Raw genomic sequence first — 22649 nt, forward strand, 5'->3', positions numbered from 1 at the left:
ATAAAAGGGAGATGATATGTTGCCATGGGACACAAAGCTCGGGCAGCGTGTGGAGGATTTGTTCTACTTTAGCCGGGCAGAGGGTTGTGTTGGATGGTAGATTCTCCTGCAAACGAAGCTTACTGCAGCTGAATGAAGCTCATAACACAGACATAAGGAGCTGCGTGTGTCACGGAGGGTTTGATCTCAGCTGTTGTTTCATTACTCCTCAATGATCACTCTATTTTTAGCGATGATTTTTTTTCATTCTATTTTCAGACGAACGAGTCCAACCAGCTCTGAACACGTGGAGATGTGACACATTGTGATGAAGGATTACTGGAGATGGTTGTGTAGTTTGCAGAGAGACAAATCAAACATTTCTCTGAGCGGAGCAGGATGTGAGAGTTTGAAGACTGAAGACTGAAGACCTGCTTCACAGGCCACAGGGGGCTGAACCAGGACCCTGCTGCAAAACCCTGCAGCAGGATTTCTGACACAGACAGAAGAAGAGCACAAACTTTTTAAATCTTTACACTGGCTGCAGGTTGTTTATCGTACATTTCTTGAAGTAGTTCAGAAGTCCCTGAACAATCTTTAAGAAAACTGGTTTTGGTTTTTGAACCTGGAGGCCCCTCAGATCCTCGGACTCTTCTCTCTTCCACAAACAAGAACAGAAACATCTGGTGAAGCTGCTTTCAGCCTCTACAGTCTGACTTTGACGTGTTGTTTTAAAAGTATATTATATGAATATTTATTAAATTGATTTTAATGATCTTTATCTTTCATTCTAACCTCTTATGCTTCTATCACTACTTAAATGCTGTTTATCTTTCTATGTATCACTATTTATTTTGACTATTCAGGTTTTTATTGCTCTATTTTTTTCTTTAAATAATTTGGTTTATCTCCAGCCTAAATCCATTTTTTATATTCAATATGTTATTTTTTTTTATTTTTTCAGCCGCATTGGAAATCAATTTGACTTTCATTTTGATTCCTATGAAATTTGTTGTAAAAATAAACTTTGATTGATTGATTTTACAAATTCAAACTCTGTTAATTCTTCACAAAAATTGTATGTTTATATATAAAAAAAAATTCAAATTAAATTAAAATTTAAAAAAATATATTTTATATTATTAAATATTAAAATAAAGATAAAATATAAAAGAATATGTTTAAATCAAAATATACAATAAAATAATTTGAATAATTAAAAAATAATATTTATATTAAATATTTATATAAATTAATAATTAAAACAAAATATGAAATAAGATGTTTAAATCAAAATATAAAATATAATAATTAAATCAAAATATTAAATGAAATACTTAAAATAAAATATTTAAAATGTTAAAAACTTTTTTCAATTTTTTAAGCCTCTTATCGTTAAGATCGTCCATTTGTTATGACTTGTGCAAAACAAGTACAATTGAAGCAATACACTTAAATTTTTTTCTAGAGAGTGTTAGCTCTGACAGTTTACAGACAGTAGATTTTGAAGGCTGAAATAAGTTTAAAAAAGGAAGTTGAGATAACACATCGTAGTTATTAAAACAACTTCTCTTCTAGGATTTAAATTAATTGTTAAATCACTTCCTGGCATCACAGATCTGAGATGGAATTGACATTTAAATGTGCCTCTTTCTGAAAAAGCAAATCCATACACTTCAAATCAATGCGCCTGCTTCAGGATGTTCAAGGAATAATGAGTCACTAATGCACTTTCAGCATTTCTCCTCTGAAACACAGAACTCCTTCTGAAAACAACTCACTAAATACGAATCTGACATGAAGTATGGCTCACAGAATCTATCCCTGAGCTCAGTTTCTGCAGCTGAAACAGCTGATTCAACATCCAGCGAGGGGACGGAGATAAAGGAAGGAAAAAAAGGGGAAGCCTTGCAGAAGAAAGAGGAAGATGAGGGCAGAGATAGAGAGGGGCTGAAGACATGTGAAACACTCGCTGCCATCTAAAGAATTCATGATAAACATCCTGTACTGCTGTGCACACAGCATGTAGAGATGTTCATGTCCTGACATTCACATCGCGTGAGTCTTCATGACGAAGCCTTTGACAGAGCCGGAACAGCAAGACATTCAGGGTCGTCCAGTATGGAACACACACACACACACACACACACACACACACACACACACACACACACACACACACACACACACACACACACACACAGAGTGTGGCTGTGTGTTTAGAGTATGTACAGTATGTGGACACACTGCAGGCTGACACTGACTCGGTTAAATCCCTCAGCAAGGCCATGTGGAGGACAGAGTTACCTGAGGACGGCTGACGTCAGATTCTTGTTTTGTTCTTTCTGCGTTTGTTTCTTTTCGTCGACTTTCAAAAAGGTCGACTGTAAAGTCATTTATTTTTAAAAGAAGAAAAATCCAATTAGTCTCTCTCACATGTTCTGCCTTTTATCAGAGGACAGGAGATCAGTGTCGATGCCCTGACCCCGCTGCAGACACATTTCACATTTAATGAAATCTGGGAAATGACCAATTAAGTATTCTACCATCCAGGTGGTGGAAACTACGTGACATGAACGTGATACGTCTTTTATTTCTTTATTCAAAGTGGCCTTTTTCTTAATGATATGAAACAGCCTTTGACATCTTTCCAAAAAGCTTCCTCTTTTCATTCAGCTCTGACTCACTCGTTTCATTCTCTACTTCTAATTTTACAGCAGAAATAGCCGGTCTCTATGAAATCTGGTTCTGTTGTTGCAGAATGTTTTGTCATTTCTTTACTTATTTCCAAATCTTAAGGTGTTTTTCAACCGGAGGAACTTTGCCCTGGAACTAAGTGCGTTTCAACCGGTGGACCCAGGGTCTAAATTTAGTTCAGGGGTAAAATCTCCCCCCCTAAAAAGCCCCTGCTAGGGGGGTAGTACTTCTCAAAGGTCCCTGGTCTTTCAGGGGGCGGGGCCTGCAATGGTGAACATGTCTGATTGGTAGATTAACCGCAGTGTTTTTATTCCGCCCGCTGTCCACAATAACATCACACACATCTGTGATTCACTTGATTTCTCTTTCTTTCATTAGTTTTTATTTGTTCTCTCTTTTTTGTATGTGTGTGTACTTTTCAAAAGAAGAAGCTGTGATTCTCTTGATTTAGCAGCTTGTAGCAGTAGCAAATTTAATTAAAAAAAAAAAAATTTCAAAGAAAAAAAAAAAAAAAAAAAAAAAAATTCTTGTCCAATTTTTTCTTGTCATATTTTTTTTTTCAAATTTTTTCTTGTCAATTTTTTTTTTTTCAAATTTCAATTTTTTTTGTCAAATTATTTATTTTGTCAAAAAAAAAATCAAACTTTTTTTTTTTTCAAACATTTTTTTTTGTCAATTTTTTTGTTTCAAATTTTTCCAAAAACCATTCACAGTCATTGTTTTTCCCATCTGTGATTCCCTTGATTTCTCTTTCTTTCATTAGTTTTTATTTGTTCTATCTTTTTTGTATGTGTGTGTACTTTTCAAAAGAAGAAGCTGTGATTCTCTTGATTTAGCAGCTTGTAACAGTAGTCTTTTCTCAGCCCACCGTGAATGCGTCTCTCCCCGATGTTCCGGTTTTAAAAGTAACCCTGTAAACTGGAGACCTTCAGCTGAATGTGTCAGTTTTTGTGGAGTTTACACAGCTGTTGAAACACAGAGGGAGTTCCTGGCAAACTAGTTTAGTTTTTATTAAGATTTCAAAATATCCTCATCAGATATTTAATGATAGTCTAAAGACGTTTATGAGGGATGCATCCGGCTGAGTCTCCAGTTAACAGGGTCGCTGTTTAAACCAAAACACCGGCTGATCTCTGCCACGGCTTTTTGAGTTCAAAAGGATTTTAAAGCCGTGTTGAAACGTCTTTGCTACTCGCGCTTATCTCCTCTCACGTGTTGATTCATTCTTTGCTTTTTACATGTTTTCAACCGCAGGCGCAAAATTTTCACTTTTTTTCAAGTTGTTTCTGCTTTGCGAGCACAATTTCAAATTTGAGGAACATTTATTTTTTCGACAGGCTCCGGGTCAACTTTTTTGTCAATGTTTTTTTGTCAAATTTTATTTTTTTCAAAAAAAAGAAAATTTGAAAAAAAAATGTTCTTTTTCAAAAAAAATTTTTTTCACATTTTTTCTTGTCAAATTATTATTATTTTTTTTAATTTCAATTTTTTTTTGTCAAACTATTTATTTTGTCAAAAAAAGATTTCAAATATTTTTTTTTTCAAACTTTTTTTTTTGTCAATTTTTTTGTTTCAAATTTTTCCCAAAACCATTCACAGTCATTGTTTTTTCCATCTGTGATTCACTTGATTTCTCTTTGTTTCATTAGTTTTTATTTGTTCTATCTTTTTTGTATGTGTGTGTACTTTTCAAAAGAAGAAGCTGTGATTCTCTTGATTTAGCAGCTTGTAACAGTAGTCTTCTCTTAGCACACCGTGAATGCGTCTCTCCCCGGTGTTCCGGTTTTAGAAGTGACCCTGTAAACTGGAGACCTTCAGCTGAACGTGTCAGTGTTTGTGGAGTTTACACAGCTGTTGAAACACAGAGGGAGTTCCTGGGAATGCAAACTAGTTTAGTTTTTATTAAGATTTCAAAATATCCTCATCAGATATTTAATGATAGTCTAAAGACGTTTATGAGGGATGCATCCGGCTGAGTCTCCAGTTAACAGGGTCGCTGTTTAAACCAAAACACCGGCCGATCTCTGCCACGGCTTTCTGAGTTCAAAAGGATTTTAAAGCCGTGTTGAAACGTCTTTGCTACTCGCGCTTATCTCCTCTCACGTGTTGATTCAGTGAATCCATCTGTGATGAAATAAAGCACCATCTAAAACAGCGCCAGCTGAGTCTCTTCATGCTAACAGGCTAACTGTTCAGCCCGCTGTTGAAACGCAGACAACAATGGGGGGCACAGGAACCTTTTAGTTCCAGGTAAAGTAGTCCTGGGGGCTAAAAGACCCAGGAACTCTTGGTTGAAATGCACCTTTAGATTCTGTTCTCACACAGCAAACACTAAAACATTGAGTTAAAGACAAGCTTGAGATGTTTTATGTGTTATGTTGAAGTTTTTAAGACATGCAGTCGTGTAGGTTTCTTGAGGGTTACAGACCGCCTGCATAGAGTACAGTATTCAATGTTCTGATGTCTTCAGATCCTTCAGACGCTCCGTCTCTCTGCACACCTAAGTGTTATGTAACAAACCGACTGTACGGCTCTCTCTGATGATCAGTGTTTGCTTAAGATCATCATATAAACTTGATTCTACAAACATCAAACCTCTACAGACGTCTGTTTGTAGTGACACATAGCTTAACTCAATAATGTCACCGCAGCTTCATGACAGCAGGGACAGAGACCTTCGCTTTTCACTGCACAAAGAACAGCCGGCTTTGAGCTTCTGCAGTTATTTTACATCAAATCCATTAGGATGAAGCATCTCTCTGAGTCTGGGAGATCATCTTTAAACAGTTTTATGGAGCAATAAAAATAAACAAGGCTTTAATTTGTATTTTGATCAATGTCTTGCACTTCTGCAGAAGGCACTTTGTGACATAATTTAATCCAATTGGAATCTGCGGCCATTAAAAAGCCATCAAAGTCCCCCATAAAAGAGATGTAACAAAATAAAAAGATGACAGAATAAATCTTAAAGTGGTCTCAAGTCTGCTCAGACGTAACACACCCATGCCGCTCCTGCAGCCTTATCACCAGCAGCAGGCCTGCAGCAGCTGCCCGGAGCTCATGTGACCTGTCATTACACTAATGGGCCGTCGATTAATGTGAACATGCCAGCAGAGCTCATATCAGGGAGATCTACAGGTCGCTGCAGAGCCATCAATAATATAATTGAGTAGCATGCTCTTCCTGCTGGTGGCCTCCTACTTTTCATTTGTGCTCTCCTCCCGATCGCACGGTGATCCGTCTTCCCGCTCCTTTTGTCACACGCCTGCCACGGTTACACATCACGCAGGGAGCGAGACAATCCAGGGTGGGAACCGGTCATTTTTCTTCCTTTCTTTAACATTGCATCTTAAATTTCTGTTTTGTTTCGTGACGTTATGTAACCGCTCCCCCGATGCTTGGAAATGGAAACATGATATACACAAAAAAGGTTGCTGGAGGACAAATCAGATATAGAACATAATCTATAACACACCCTCTATTTAGCCCATATGAATTGATCCTGTCAAGCCTACATCAGGCTACCCGGGACTCGTTCACACGGCAAGCCTGTTTTATAAATTTGGCTAATATCAGGTTCCAGTGTGAACTGGTCAGCGTCCTGAACTGACCCACGTGTGTGTGTGTGTGTGTGCATGAGTCCACAACAAAGGACGTCACAAACAGCTCATTATAGTACAGAGAGAAACTTGGAGGCTCTTCATGTTAGCGTTTACGATTTCATTTATAAGGTCATGTGAGTCGGAGGCCAGGGTATCCAAGAGGAGAGGAATGTGAGGACACTGAGGAGGAGGAGGAGGAGGAGGAGGAGGAGGAGGAGGAGGAGGAGAGAGCGGTTGCTACCTTACTGCTGGAATGTGTGGCAGCAGAGCGGGAGCCAGGAGGGTTCGGACTGTGGCATGAAAAACTTCACACACAGGTTTGAACAGAAATGTCAGAATATTGGAGTTATTTTGGGGCATTTCTTTAGAGACAAGATAGTGGATAGAGAGAGTGGGGCCTGACATCGCTTTGCAAAACTGGCCGCCCCAAAAATTCCATTATCTTAAAGCTGGGGTTGGTAATCAGATTTAGATACACTTTTTGTTATACTGGTTAAAATGATCTTAATGTCCTGATGGTAATCAATACATGATGTGTTCTTAAAAAAGAGCGAAGAAAAGCTGCTATCTACAGCCGGAGTAAACCTGGGAAAACACCAACCAATCAGCCTTTTTTGGGTGCCAAAAATTTAAACCAATCAAATCCTGTCTTGCCGTTCTGCCCACCTCCTGCGCGTACATTTCCCCGGCGTGTACTCTGAGTCCCCGTCTCCTGCCTCTGCTTCCCCTGACTCTACTGGCTGCCCCTCTCGCTCGACCTCGGGCCTGTCCCCTCTGACCTGATGAGGTGCTTTGCTCAGGACTGTAGTCCGGATCAGAGTCTAAAAAGCTCTCACCAACAAGCAGAAGAATTAATGACATTTACTAAGTCCTACAGAAAATGTAGATGTACTGTAGCGTCTGTCTGGACGCTGTAGTGATGACGAGCCGATTCGTGAACACGTTGATCTTTAATAACCGGTCACTGTCAGCCGTGATCACGCCAACCAACAAAACAACAATCAATGTTTGAATGAATGAAGAACTTCTCCTCTTGTCTCTCCTCTCTCCAGCTCACACACTCTACACCTCTCCTGATGCCTTCACTGACTGTCAACACAGTAGGAATTAAGAGCATCTACACTGAACACGTTTAACAAACAGTAGAGCTGTTACAGTATTATATATGTGTTATAACTTTTCTTCTGATATCGTGTCACCAGTACAACTGGATAATGCTAGAATGACAGTTGTGAGTACTAACAGCAGCCATGTTTGTTTGTGTTTTTAACTTTCACTATGATAATGTTTTGGTGAGGACCGGTTTTGAATCAGTCACCATCATATGGTCGCAAGTCAGCGGCGCTCGTGCATGTGAGCGGGGGGGCGTCGTTTTGGTGGAGCTCTGAGGGAGGAGGGGAGGGGTTAGACGGAGTCATGAGAACATGCTACATTCAAATTCATGCTAGTTTTCCGAGACTGCCAACCCCAGCTTTAAGCAGTGGTTCCCAAAGTGTCCCCCTGGGGGGTCATGAGACACTGATGGAGGGGTCGCAACATGCCGTAAAAAAACTAATACATTTTTTGCATCATCTAAAATTGCATATTTGGGGCCATAGGGACTTGGCTTGGGAACCGAAGGGTCGCCGGTTTGAGTCCCAGTATGGACGAAGTTTGGCAAGTGGACTGGTGGCTGGAGAGGTGCTGGTTCACTTGCCCGGGCACTGCCGAGGTGCCCTTGAGCAAGGCACCAAACCCCCAACTGCTCGGGGTGCGCTGGTTGATGGCAGCATCCTCACTCTGACATCTCTCCCTAAGCATGTTCACTGCATGTGTGTGCATGATTGTATCTATATACTGTGTGTGTGTGTGTAGCATGTCCAAAAAATTTAATTTTCCCTCTGGGGATTAATAAAGTACCTTTCTTTCTTTCTTTCTTTCTTATTTTATCATTTTTTGTAAAAAAAATAAAATACAATACACAGAATTGTCAAACTCCATTCGATCTGCAGAGTCCCTCTCTACTTTCAAAAGACAGCTAAAGACCCAGCTCTTTAGGAAGCACTATGCACTTAGCTAGACTGTTCTCCACTGTTGTCTCCAGGGGCAGATCATGTCTTCCAGCTACAGTTGACTCACACTGTCCTGCTCTACTCTGGGAATCTGCGTTCAGCTCTGGAGAGACCCAGCACTTGGTACTTTGGTCATTATTGAGGTGATGACAAGTTAATTGTTGATGATGATAATGGAAGGTCTTAAATTGTTTGGTTGCTTCATTGTAGATGTTCCTTATTTACTTTTGTGCATTGCCTTTAAACTGCCTGGCAGTACCTGCACCCAAATGGACTTGAAGCACTTGTTTACTCGTACTGATCTTGTTCCCTCTTGTCTAGATCTTTGCTTGTGTTGTTCTTGTTCTTGTATGTACGTCACTATGGATAAAAGCATCTGCTAAATGTAACGGTATAACATTGTAACAATAAAAATTGTAGCTAAATTTCAGATAAAACCATGCAAAAATATATTTTTCAAATCAGTTTTCCTCTTTACTTTATTGCCACAACAAGACCCCAGAGAAAATGATGTTGTTTCTTACCTTTTTCAACTCACAAAGATGTGTGTAGGTCTTTCCGGTTGGCCTGTTGCCTCTTGGATGCAGCTGTAAGACAGAATTAAAGACCTCAGTAAAGTGGGGGTTTCCAGTCTTTTAGTGTCCTGGACTTAAACATTTGGGAACCATTGCTCTAAAGGGAAGCTTTAAACAATATGTGTGATTGTTTGTGCAGAATTTTGTTGAATTAAAAAGGTTGCAATGCCCTGGTTGTAGAATTTCTCTGTATAAACAGTACTTTAACAGAAAACAGAAGCTTATTTGCTCACCCTGCTCCAATATCAGACATGAGGTCAAAACATTACATCAAAAGAGAATTATCTAAAGGAGAGAAACTCGTCCTGCTTGATAACTCACTCCTCACTGCCAAACTTGAGCTCTGAACACAGACTCTTCAGGGTGTGATGGAAAACATGGCTATAAAAGTGTTTTCAGGATATCATGATGTTAAAGTGAAGCTGACCTTTGACCTTCCTGTGAGCACATCAGACGCAGCCTTTAAACACAGTCAGAGTGAAACCCTGCAGAATAGTTCAAACTCTCTGTTTTTGTGTCTCAGCATATTTTGCCATCCCAGCACACCTAACAGTCCAGCCCGTATAATCCCATCGTGTCCTGGGTCTATCCCAGTCGGGCGTGCCTGGAAACCCTCCAGCGGGAGGTTTCCAAGAGGAGGCACCGTAATCAGCTGAGCCGCCACATCTGACTCCTTTCAGTGCCAGGGAGTGGTGATCTACTTGGAATGATTCGACTCTTATCTGAGAGGGTGAGCTAATCCAGACACCTTGTACAGCTGCGTGTATCTGTGATCTTATTCTCTGGACGATAACCAAACACAAACACAAAGAGTGAGGCTGGGAGAGACTGCACAAACCTCAATCACCGTAGACCTGCGTGCAGCATCTGCAGCATGTGCATGCATCTGCAGTGGCAGCAGAGGAGGATGGTGACTCAAAACCATCTCTGTCCGCTGACTCAAATATGACAGCTTGAGGGGTCTCATGCATGTTGGATTCCTAGAGCTGCACAGAGGTGTAGAGGGGGTGGAGGTGGTGGGATGCTGTGTGTTAGACACAGCTAGGAGCTATTACGCTAACCTTTGATGTCAGTGGGCAAAGGAAGTGAGTCGAATTGTGTGCTCTGTGTAGAGCAGGATGACATGTTTCTCAGGTTTGATGGGCAGCAGCTGAAAGCTTATCGACATGCTGACAGATTCATATTTCCCTTCTTTACAATGCAGCCAGACATTTAGGATCCTGATCCTTCATACTGAAACATGAAACTGACCTGTGCACAAGTCCTGGAAGAAGAAGGCTTCTTTGTTATTATGCCAGATTTCTCTTTGATTATTTCCCACTAAGCTGGTGTCCTTATCTGAATGAAGGGTCCAAGGACACAAGGATACAAGGATACAAGGTGTTGTAGGAAGCTTAGATTGCAAAGCCGTCTAGTATAAAACAGAGTTATGGTAATTTATTTTTTTATGGACACTGTACAGGGAATTAATTTCTATAACATATTCGTTATTATCATAAACTTAAAAATGATTAGTAAGCAGCTTCTTTTTTATTTTACTTATTATTATTATTATTATTATTATTATTATTATTATTATTTTTATTAATATTATTATTATTATCGTTATTATTATTATTATTATGTATTTTTTATTTGTAAAATTATTATTATTGTTATTATTATTATTATTATTATGTATTTTCTATTTGTAAAATTATTATTATTGTTATTATTATTATTATTATTATGTATTTTCTAATTTAAACAAAAATTATTATCATTATTATTATTATTATTATATATTTGCTTAATTTTTAATTATAATTATTATTATGTATTTTTACATTTTAATTTTGTTAAATTATTATATTATTATTATAATTTTTTTTTTTTAATTTTAAGTTACATATCTTGTCCTTAATTGGTTGAATTGGGATAGAGGGTCTTCTATTTTTTGTATTTTTTATTAATTAGATTTTTCTATAGTATGAGAAGTGCTTTACAAATTAAGTCAGATTGATTATTATATATATTATATCACATATATATTGTAAATTAGCCTATTATATATGAATATATTTGCATAATAACAGGCGTGGCTGATTTGACCGTCAGGCAGGTTTGTTGTACCTGTGTGCCTGTAGACCAAAGCTCACCTCAGCTCCACCTCCTAACCTGTGTATAGGTTGAAAGTTAGGTTGAGCCAGCTTCAAAGAGACTTCTTTAAAACAGTGTGTGCTCATTTTCTGGACTATATTCAGATTTAGAGTTAATCTGAACGAACGGGTGACATCACCGTTTCTCCATCCTTCTTCTCCACAGTCTTTGCGATGTTGAACTTTGTCAGGATCAACAACAATACCAGAAACTTTCCATCAAAGTGATTTAGTGTCAGCAGTGAGATATTCCAAGAAGTTCAAATGTGACACCTCACTTTAACACTGTAAGGCAGAACTCACACAGGATGCTTGTTTAAATCAGTCTTGAGACGATGCTGTGTGAACGAGGTGTGATCCTTTCTGAGGATGTTTGATATCTGAAAGTCGGTTTTCAAGTATGAGAACTTTCAGAGAATGCAAACAGAGTTCCCACGACTTCAGACCTGTATCACGGGACAGCGTGTAAACACAGTTGTATTGCATGAGTTATTTTAAATCAGGACCGAGTCGACGTTTCAACTGCAAGGAGACGGAGGTTGTTTGAGTTGCTATATTTGGGGTTCATTGTAATATTAATGAAAACATGGTGGAATGCAGTGTTTAACATTTCTGCCTCTCCCTTCCTATCGAAACAGAAACAAGATATCTGATGAATCCACGATGACAGGGACATTAATCATTGGGTGTCCAGTTTAGACTAAGTGGGACATGAATGCAACATGCTGCGTTCGCATGCCCTCCATTTTTTGAATGCTGTTGTCATTTTCTCCACATGCTGCCTGTTTCTCCCAAAACAGAGCTCAGCTGTCCTTGAGGTTTAAATTTTTGTGAGACAACATCTTTATTTTTAATAAAAGGGGAAATATATATTGATTCCAAAGTGGGTTTTAGGTTGACTGATGTTTCGGTGTGTGAATTTCCAAGACATGTTCTTGAAAATGAAGTCCAAATTCCACTAGATCTGTCTTAGATCCGTCACAGCACCGGATCTGATAGGTTTCTATTCTAGTCAATGTGTTAACTTCCACTGGATCCGCTCCGTTGTGTCAGGCAGGTCAGAGCCCTCTGGATCAGTTCTGCAAGACTGCTATTTTTGCCGTATGCCGGAGTACGACGCATCAATCTCAACAAAGCAGATGGAGCGGGACAGGAAGTCAGGTTTCACCAAAACAAAATGAAAACATCCGGTTAATTTTCAGAATAAAACACTCTGTGTTATCACCAGATCGTATTTCACTTGAGTTGAGGTGTGAAAACCCAACAAATTTCCCCCCCAGGATAAATAAAGTAGGGGTGACCTCAAATAGTGGAATATTTGACAATTCATTCTGACGAGTCTTAGTCGACTGCCAATCTCATAGTCGAATATTTGCATATGAAACATGGATCATTCCATTCAAACCATGGGGGTGCTCAATGTCTAATTTTACATTATTTTCCTGTTTCCCGTAAAAATAGTGTCTCATATATCCTATTTTGATATAAATATAAACTTATTTAATGTAATTCTGAGAACAGCTCTTGAAGTGTTAAATCTCCTTAAAGTGGTAATTAAATCTCCCCTGGTAATTAAAGGTGGACTCTCCCATTTAGAGGGGACCTGTGGAGCAGACGTACCTCAGCTGGCCTTTAAATCTTTCTACATTCATGGCAGCTCAAAATGTCAGGAAATGAAACTTCAGTTGATCCTAAAAACTAGTGATGAAGATGAGGAGCAGCTTCATGAAGAGGGCTGTGAGATCAAGGATTACCGGACCACACAAAAACTGTACGGGGCCAAAAGAACGAGGAGGGATACCCAAAGCTGTCTGAAGCCTCAAAAACAATCCACAGCATCCCATCCACCTCCACACCATCAGAGAGGATATTCTCAAAGACAGCTTTAGCTGGTTCAGGTTTGATTTTGAACATTATACAAATGTTTATTCTTAAGTTGGACAAACTACCCTCTGCAGTGCTGCTCTCCACTGTGTGAACACTGTTTAAATATCTCCTGATTCCTTATTCTATAGTGGCGCGTTGTTCCATGTTTAATGGATGGTGGCCTTATTTGAGTTTTCTCTCCTTCATCACCTCGTTGTTTTTGCAATATAGATTTAAAAAATCTAATTTTATACTTATAATATTCTGTTGTCCCTTTTACTTTAAGCTGCGAGTCTCTTAATTGTAAAGGGTTATGCGTAATATTGTCATGCGGTCACCATCATGCAGACTTTGGGTCAATAAGGAAAAACAACAAACATTCGACTATTAGTCGACTATGGGGGAGAGAACCTCGACATCATCCAGAGGTTTTAAAAACATCATTAAAGAGAAAGGAGAGGAAAATTCGAGGTGGAGTTTTCCTTTACATTGCCCAGAGCAAATATGTATAAGTAAGGATTGTTTGAGCAACTAAATGAGGCAGCTCTTTGTGTAACTGAACTTTTTTAAACATTCTCTTTTATGTTTGCACAACGCCTCTTTTGCATCCCACCACTTCCAGTGAAAGAGTATAATATGAAAGTCTCCATGGATGTGCAGCGATAGAGTGAATAAATGATTCCGAAAAGAGAGTGTTTAATAATTATTAATGAATTGCCAACAGCAACATGACATATTTAGCTTATTTCCCTTTTAGATTCCAGCACCTGCACGTGCAGCCGGCGCCAAATCCTCCACAATAAAAAGTGGAGCCATCACCGGATGTCATATCTGAGACTTTAATTATAAATCAACACAATCAGGAGGAGTTTGCGCTTTTGTTTAGAGCAGAAACTTTCTATTGTAGAGTTTTTTATCTCCAATGTGTAATTGGGCTATAAAGCAAGCGTGTGGGGCTTTGATGTCATTGAAGTTTGAGCCAGAGCTCTAAATTCAGCACCCCCATCGGGATGTTATTTACCGCGCGTTTGAAAACCTATGCATTATTTGTGAAGCTGGTATAATGATGGCAAGCAGCAGCAACGAACCATAACCTATTACCAGCATTAATCCATGAAACTGCTCCACATCTGAAGCTCATCAGCTGGAAGATATTTGTGACACAGATTTCCTGTATGAAGGAATATCAATGAAGGTTAATGATCCCGTCGCAGAAGAAGCCATGCGAGCCCAAGCCATGACATTTCACAGATGAGCTTGTATGTTTGGGATCATGAGCAGATCCTTCCTTTCTCCAAACTTTAGCCTTTCCATCACTTTGGTGAAGGTTCATCTTTGTCTCATCAGTCCATAAAACTTTGTCTCAGAATTTCTGAGGCTCATCTTTGCACTTTTTGGCAAAATCCAGTCTGGCCTTCCTATTCTTTATGCTAATGAGTGGTTTGCATCTTCTAGTGTAGTTTGTTGGTGAATGATTAATCTTCAATGATGATGTAACACATGATGGCAGCAGCAAAATGAACTCGGCAGTCTATAGAAACATTCTTTCTGCCAATTTTAAAGAAATATGCAACCAAACTGATCGGGAGATCCTTCTTCATGCAGCAAGATAATAACCCCAAACACACTGCAAATACAACAAAGGAGTTCATCAGGGGCAAAAAGTGGAAGCTTTTAAACTGGCCAAGTCAATCTCCAGACTTAAACCCTATAGAGCATGCATTTTACCTGCTAAAGAGGAGACTGAAGGGAGTAACCCCCCAAAACAAACAACAACTGAAAGAGGCTGCAGTGAAAGCCTGGAAAAGCATCACAAAAGAAGAATGCAAAAGTTTGGTGACGTCATTGGGTCACAGGCTTGATGCAGTTATTGCAGGCAAAGGATTTGCAACAAAATATTAAAGCTGGGGTTGGTAATCAGATTTAGATACACTTTTTGTTATACTGGTTAAAATGATCTTTATGTCCTGATGGCAATCAATACATAATGTGTTCTTAAAAAAGAGCGAAGAAAAGCTGCTATCTACAGCCGGAGTAAACCTGGGAAAACACCAACCAATCACCGTTTTTTGGGTGCCAAAATTTTAAACCAATCAAATCCCGTCTTGCCGTTCTGCCCGCCTCCTGCCCGTACATGTCCCCGGCGTGCACTCCGAGTCTCCGTCTCCTGCCTCTGCTTCCCCTGACTCTACTGACTGCCCTTCTCGCTCGACCTCGGGCCTGTCCCCTCTGACCCGATGAGGTGCTTTGCTCAGGACTGTAGTCCGGATCAGAGTCTAAAAAGCTCTCACCACGGGGCTCTGACAAGCAGAAGAATGAATGACATTTACTAAGTCCTACAGAAAATGTAGATGTACTGTAGCGTCTGTCCGGACGCTGTAGGGATGACGAGCCGATTCGTGAACACGTTGATCTTTACTAACCGGTCACTGTCGGCCGTGATCACGACAACCAACAAAACAACAATCAATGTTTGAATGAATGATAAACTTCTCCACTTGTCTCTCCTCTCTCCCTCTCTCTACACCTCTCCTGATGCCTTCACTGACTGTCAACACTGTAGGAATTAAGAACATCTACACTGAACATGTTTAACAAACAGTAGAGCTGTTACAGTATTATATATGTGTTATAACTTTTCTCCTGATATCGTGTCACCGGTACAACTGGATAATGCAAGCATGACAGTTGTGAGTACTAACAGCAGCCATGATTGTTTGTGTTTTTAACTTTCACTATGATAATGTTATTGTGAGGACCGGTTTTGAATCAGTCACCATCATATGGTCGCAAGTCAGTGGCGCTCGTGCATGTGAGCGGGGGGGGCGTCGTTTTGGAGGAGCTCTGAGGGAGGAGGGGAGGGGTTAGACGGAGTCATGAGGACATGCTACATTCAAATTCATGCTAGTTTTCCGAGACTGCCAACCCCAGCTTTAAGTCTTATTCACTTGAATCTATTTTAAGTGTATCTGTTCCAATAGTTTTGCTCACCTAAAAATGTGCTGTTCCTTTACAAATAATGCTATCTTCTAAGTTGTGTATCAGATCCAGATGTAAATACCTGGAAATAAAAGCTGAAATGTTGATCTCTTGTCTCATGTTATGTTCATCTTTCGGTGTCAAACCCAAATGTTTCCAGTCTACAGCAAAAATAAGGGAATTGGCCTCACTGTTCCAATACTTTTGAAGGGGACTGTACGTGGAATCCACATTCAATGCATGCTCCAAGGTTGCTGTGTTACATATGCACAAAAAACCCTGTGGCAAAAGGAGCCCATCAACATAAAAATGTGAATAATTCTGCAGGAGAGCATTAAAAAGTCGACCAGCTGCAAGGTTGTGTTCAATCCTGCAGATCACTGTTCCTATGAATTATCCCACGGTAAGTTGTAATTATTTATCTCAGCGCCGTGAAAAAGCCAACAAGGAAACACGGAGAGGATTCAAACTTGAGAATGGTGACTCATAATCACGTCCCTGGAGGCTCCTCTGCCACTAAACAAGGAGTCTAAATAGATAACCTAGATAGCTTGGCGTGTTCCCTTGTGTGTCACGCTCAAACACACACACACACACACACAGACATGATCACGCGAGGTAACACAGGGAGACGGAGCGGCGACGCTGGCTTCTCACACAGAGCTGGACATGCATGGCTGCTGTCAGATGGGAAACATTAAAATAACATGGGACCTTAGGGGACCAGGGGGGGAGGATTGGAGCCATCCTGCTGCTTCTCTTCACTCACAGTCTCTCATATATGTGCATGTGTGTGTGTGTGTCCCCTCCCCGACCTCTGTACGGTTCAGCTAATCACATTCTATGTGGCTATATAATTACCTTGCTCATTAGTCAAAAGCCTGAGGTTATCTTTATTAACTGCCATGCACAGTGTTTGGAGAACGGGCACATGTCATTGTTGGTGTCTATGTTTAATTAATAGAGCTTGAATGGGTGCCACGCAAGGCTGTTTAAATGCTGGTGAACACTGTAGTCTGTCACCTAACAGCCACTGCAGGATAATTAATACGGGGTGGTTTACGGTGTTGGATGTTGTTATTTACATTAAAGAGGATGCAGATTGATCGTTTCTTTATCACAGTGCAAGGGGTCGAGTTCGCCGTTTGCATGTTTATACGACCTCGGCAGGATGTTCGACTGGGAAAAAACATAACGATGGAATGGAAGGTTGGATTGTATATGCAGTGTATAAATGTTTAATTTGCACATGTCTGTGTACACATGATTACACGCGTGTGGAAGCCCGCAATCATTTGTACGTTCATGTTGTGAGCGATTAGGAGCGTACGCGATCATGTATAAAAAGACTCATCAGGAGAATAAACGACTCCTGAGATTTGAATACGCTTATTAACTCTAAAATTAGTGGGATGTATAGATTGTGCAGCTGCATGTTGGGTTGTGAAGATACTGTGTGATAGCATGTGAGCACTGCTGATGGAAACTAAGCAGAGAAACAGAGATATAAGAAGAAGAAGAAAGAAAGGTACTTCAATTTTTTCACTCGTGCTATTTTTTGGACATGCTACACACACAGTTTTTGGTGTATGCATACAATCATGCACATGCAGTGAGCATGCTCAGGGAGAGATGCTGCCATCAATCAGTGCACCCCGAGCAGTTGGGGGTTCAGTGCCTTGCTCAAGGGCACCTCGGCAGTGTCCAGGCAAGTGAACCAGCACCTCTCCAGCCACCAGTCCACTTTCCAAACTTCGTCCATGCTGGGACTCAAACCGGCGACCCTTTGGCTCCCAAGCCAAGTCCCTATGGACTGAGCTACTGACGCCCCCAAGACAGTAAAGGCTGATTTATACTTCTGCGTTGAATCAACGGCATACCCTACGCCGGGGGTCCGCGTAGCTCCCGTACCTACGCCGAGGCCTACGCACGTAGCTGACGTGCACCTCCTCCAAAATGTAACTCCCCGTAGGGCCGACGCGGACTGGAAGCTCTGTGATTGGTCCGCTCGGCGGCTTTGTCTTTCCCGCATTTAAAACACTTCCGGGATCATCGGCCGCACATCGTCCGTGTATTTCATCTCCTCCTCTCTATTCTTCATGTAATCATGTCTGTATGATAAACAGCAACATGTATCAGCTGTAGATTAACATAACACGCTCTGAAACTCTGTGGAAAAGTAAACAGAGATCGTAGCGGGACCGGAAGCAGGCGGCCGGCTAGCAGAGAGACCGCACTGCCCTCAGGCGTTTCGGCGGAGAATAGCTGTGCGACACCGACACACCGACGCACAAGTATGTGGGGCTCATGTCTGCGTCAGCCCCTGCTGCGTAGGGGAGACGCAGAAGTATAAATCAGCCTTTAGGCTTCAAATTTCTCTGTGCTCACGCTGTCCCCCTGCTTTTCTAACACACACCTGGTCTACCTGCTCTAGATTTCCTCTGCTGCAGATGTTAAGATGCATTTCATCATCTACAAGCAGATCGCTTGTCAACATGACTGCGTTGCAAGTGGAACTTTTTAGAGTTGTGTTATTTTGGGGACTTTGTGAAATCAGCTGCTGTTGAAATATGTCGGCAGAACAGACGCTTGATGGTAAAGAGAAAAGGAGAGGCAGCTGTGTGAGAGAGGGAACTGTGGGGAAGCAGATTGAGCAGACTGTCATTTGTGAGGGAATTCATGAAGAACATTATATATAACCTAACTCAAATTAAATCAGGCGTTCAGAATCTATTTTTGATCCACGAAACACACACCTTAAATTGAAAATAATCATGTTTCTTTGGTTGTGGGAAGTCCAAAATCATGATGCAAATTCAAATTCAGTTAATTTATTTTTTTATTTTTTTATTAATTTAACCTTTATTTAAATTATTATTATAAATTCTATTATTATTATTATTTTGTATGTATTTACTTCTTTTTTTATTTTGTATTCTCTCTTCTTCATTTATTTATTTTTACTTCTGGACTATGGACTGGGTGTTTTCAAAAGTCTTGTCCCTGGGTCTAATGGCTGCATTGTTGTTTTGTGATGGCTGAGTCTAATAAAAATGTTAAATGCAAAAAAAATTTTGTTAATTGAGAAGCCCCACGCTGTGTGTCTCTGCTCTGCCCTCCATCACACAGCTCTTCTAATCCATGACACCACAAACAGCCCTCACTCAAGTCAACACTGTACATTTCCCTGTTGTGGGAAGAATAAAGTTATATCTTATCTCTTATCTTATCTTAAGTCCTCTAGCACAACTTTTTGAAGTTGTGTTATTTTGGTGACTTTGTAAAATCAGCTGCTGTTGAAATATGTCGGCAGAACAGATGCGTAATGGTAAAGAGAAAAGGAGAGGCAGCTGTGTGAGTGTGTGAGAGAGAGAGTTGCAGGGAAACAAGTTGAGCAGACTGTCATTTGTGAACATACATCATTATCAGTTGGAGGGAATTAATCAAGAGCATTAAATATAACCGAACTCAAATTAAATCGGGTCTTCAAAATCTATTTTCAATTTACAAAACACGCACTTTAACTGTCAAATAATCACGATTCTTTGATTGTGGGAAGTCCAAAATCATGATGCCAATTAAAATGCAGTTAATTGAAAATTATTTTGATTTATTAATTTAACCCCTATTTTTGTATTACTATTCTCAATTTTAATATTACAATTATTTTGTATGTATTAACTTATTTTTTTTTGTTTTGTATTATTTATTTTCACTTTCAGATTATAGACTAGGTGTTTTCAAAAGTTGTTTTTTGTGCCTCTTGGTCTAATGGCTGCATTGTTGTTCTGTGATGGCTGAGTCTAATAAAAAAGCAAAAATAAAAAAATAAAAATTCAGTTAATTTAGAATCATTTTGATTTATTAATGTAACCTAAAAAAAACACTATTATATTTTTTTATATTATTATTATTTTGTATATATTCAGTTATTTTTTTATATTTGGATTACCTCTTATTTATTTATTTATTTAGTTTTACTTTTGGACTAGGTGTTTTCAAAAGTCTTGCCTCTGGGTCTAATGACTGCATTGTTGTTTTGTGATGCCTGAGTCTAATAAAAATGTTAAAAATACATTTTAATAAATTCAGTTGATTGAGAAGCCCCATGCTGTGTGTCTCTGCTCTGCTCTCCATCACACAGATCTCCTTAAGCCATGACACCACAAACAGCCCTCACTCAAGTCCTCCAGCATCCAGATTCACAAGTAATCTTTGCATCAATCGCAGACACGCAAAGAGCGGAGAGGAGAGAGACAGCGAGGTCACCTGGACGCAGTCCTGACATGTGGAGTGTCGTCTGTGAGCTCCACACCACTGAACACTGATGGACTCCCAGTGAAGTCCAGAGTCAGCAACATAATGAGAAAAATCAGACGAGACGGAGTGCAGATCCTCTGGAGAAAACACGCCTCAAACTAACCTGCAGAAAGGAGTCTGACACGTTTCACCTCTGCCTGTTGACACTGACAAACGGTAGATTCAATGTTTGCAGATTGAACAAAGAACTAATCAATAACAGTCTTTATCTCTGAAACATGTGAGTAGCTGTTAAAGACAGACCCTGTGTTCTCAGCACTCCGGTATTTGATTTGTGAAATGTGTTTTGTCCTTGCGAGGCCCCTGACCTGAGCTGATGATTTGCCTCCCACCTGTCATGTATCTACATCCAGCGTTGAAAGACGCTCTCATAAAACTGAGCGCTCACACACACATTCCTCACATGCTGTAGATAACAGACACAAACACACACACACACACGTGTGCTCTCTATATGTCCATGAATACATCACAAGTTCCTCTCAAACACATGCAGGGTGTGTCCAGATAAAGAGTCAGAACTGCTCCCTCTCTGCTGTTTATCTTACTTATCATAAACCTGTGTACAGTTTTCATATATTACTGAGATAACCGGATCTCATATGTGTGACCTTCGACCTCTTGAAGGATTTTCTTTTCATAAAAAGCAAGAAAAGCAGAATTGGTATTCATAGGTTCGCTTATTTTGGGATCTTATTTCGAAGAAAACATCAAAGATATGACCAGGAGGGGCCAGGAGATTTATCTGGGCACTGAAACCCAGACTCTACGAGTGTCCTTGTTTTTGGTTTGTGGTTCTTCAGACCATCTTTTATTGTCAGAGTTTATGTTTCGCCCAAATGCCCCAAAGTAACACTCGGATTCTCTGTTGCTTTAAATCTTTAGTAGTTCCTTGTAAGATTGAATGTTCATTGTAAGGAGCAAATAAATAAAATAAACATCTTTAGAAATATAGATACAAAACGTAGCTTAACTTCTTTATATAGAGTGTGAACTTCGATCAAATTTCATAAGCAGTGCTCTCACACTCGTGATCAATGTGTGTCTGAATTGTGATTTGAATAGAGATATGCGTAGGGGTGTAAGGATTCCTCTACTGCATCGATCTGTGCTCGGCAAGTTGGCCTTCCAGATGACATATATCGATCTAACTCAATTTTAAAAGGTAATAAATCACTTGCATTGATACTAGGAAATCACGCATTGGATTTAAACTTTCCATGGGAATAAATGAGAATAAACCATGAATTTGCTAAATTGAAGGTTGGCTCTTAATAGGGAACTTAAATATAGTTAGGGAAAATATCCATCCATCCATCCATCCATTATCTTGACCGCTTATCCATTTAGGGGTCACGGGGGGCTGGAGCCTATCCCAGTTGGCTTCGGGCAGAAGGCAGGGTATACCCTGGACAGGTCGCCAACCTATCACAGGGCTAACACAGAGAGACAGACAACCATTCACACACACTCACACCTATGGGCAATTTAGAATGACCAATTAACCTGGTAAGCATGTTTTTGGACTGTGGGAGGAAGCCAGAGTACCCGGAGAGAACCCACGCATGCACGGGGAGAACATGCATACTCCACACAGAAAGGCACCTGCCCGGCCAGGGATTCGAACCAGGAACCATCTAGCTGTGAGGCAACAGTGCTACCCACTGCACCACCGTGCAGCCCTGGGGAAAATATATCTCAGCATAATCCTGACTAAAACAACCAGATTTCATGCAAGTACAGTTGAATATCTATGCTCTTCCTCAATCACATGCACATAGCACACTGCTTACTGCAGGGCTATTGAGACCACGCCTCCGACATGCACTGTGCATTCCTCCATCACATGAAGCACAGATGATTTCTAGAATCCTGCAGAGGCTTGAGAAGCTTGAGGGAAGATGCTTTTTTATTTGCATGTTGAATGGAACTTTTTTTTGGAGGGAGAGGGGCTCTTTTCATTTAATATTTTGAATGGGACTTTTTTGGGTTTGCATTTTTGTTAATTTTTGAATAGGTTGGGTGGGGGGGATGAGTAATCAGGGTTCCCACTCTTTTCCAGAGATTATTTTCCAGGACATTTCAAGGACATTTTCGGTGATGATCAAGCTGGTATGAGTCTAAATTTAGTTGCTAATTTGGTGTCCTAAATAGTCTAATATGTTCCTCTCAGTGGAAGTCTAAATTGAAAGACATGTAGTCTATGGCTATCCATGAAATCATCTCTTACATGCTTAAAAATGATGGCAAATTGATTATAGCAATGATGCAAACACAGATGTACAGCACTTTCTTAGTGCAACTAAGTAATAATGATGGCCATCTCTCATCTCAGCTTTCTCTTTTCTCAAAAAAATATAAAATGAGCTAAGTCAAAAACAAAAGAGCCAGCAAAGGAATCTGGAAGCTGCCTCACTGAAATAAATAAACAATAATAATAAT

At 40.0% G+C, this 22649-nt stretch overlaps 1 protein-coding gene across 2 annotated transcripts in view; it reads right to left on the reverse strand.

The window, feature by feature from the left end:
* Positions 1–22649, reverse strand: part of thrab (thyroid hormone receptor alpha b) — a 482714-nt gene that overhangs the window by 116462 nt on the left and 343603 nt on the right. For both annotated transcript variants that reach the window (XM_034707682.1, XM_034707683.1), the window contains one exon: positions 8854–8916. The gene's annotated coding sequence lies outside the window, so the exon portion shown is untranslated. The remainder of the gene's footprint in view (positions 1–8853; positions 8917–22649) is intronic.

This window comes from Notolabrus celidotus, chromosome 18 (genome assembly GCF_009762535.1).
Source record: "Notolabrus celidotus isolate fNotCel1 chromosome 18, fNotCel1.pri, whole genome shotgun sequence".
In the NCBI taxonomy this organism is placed as follows: domain Eukaryota; kingdom Metazoa; phylum Chordata; class Actinopteri; order Labriformes; family Labridae; genus Notolabrus; species Notolabrus celidotus.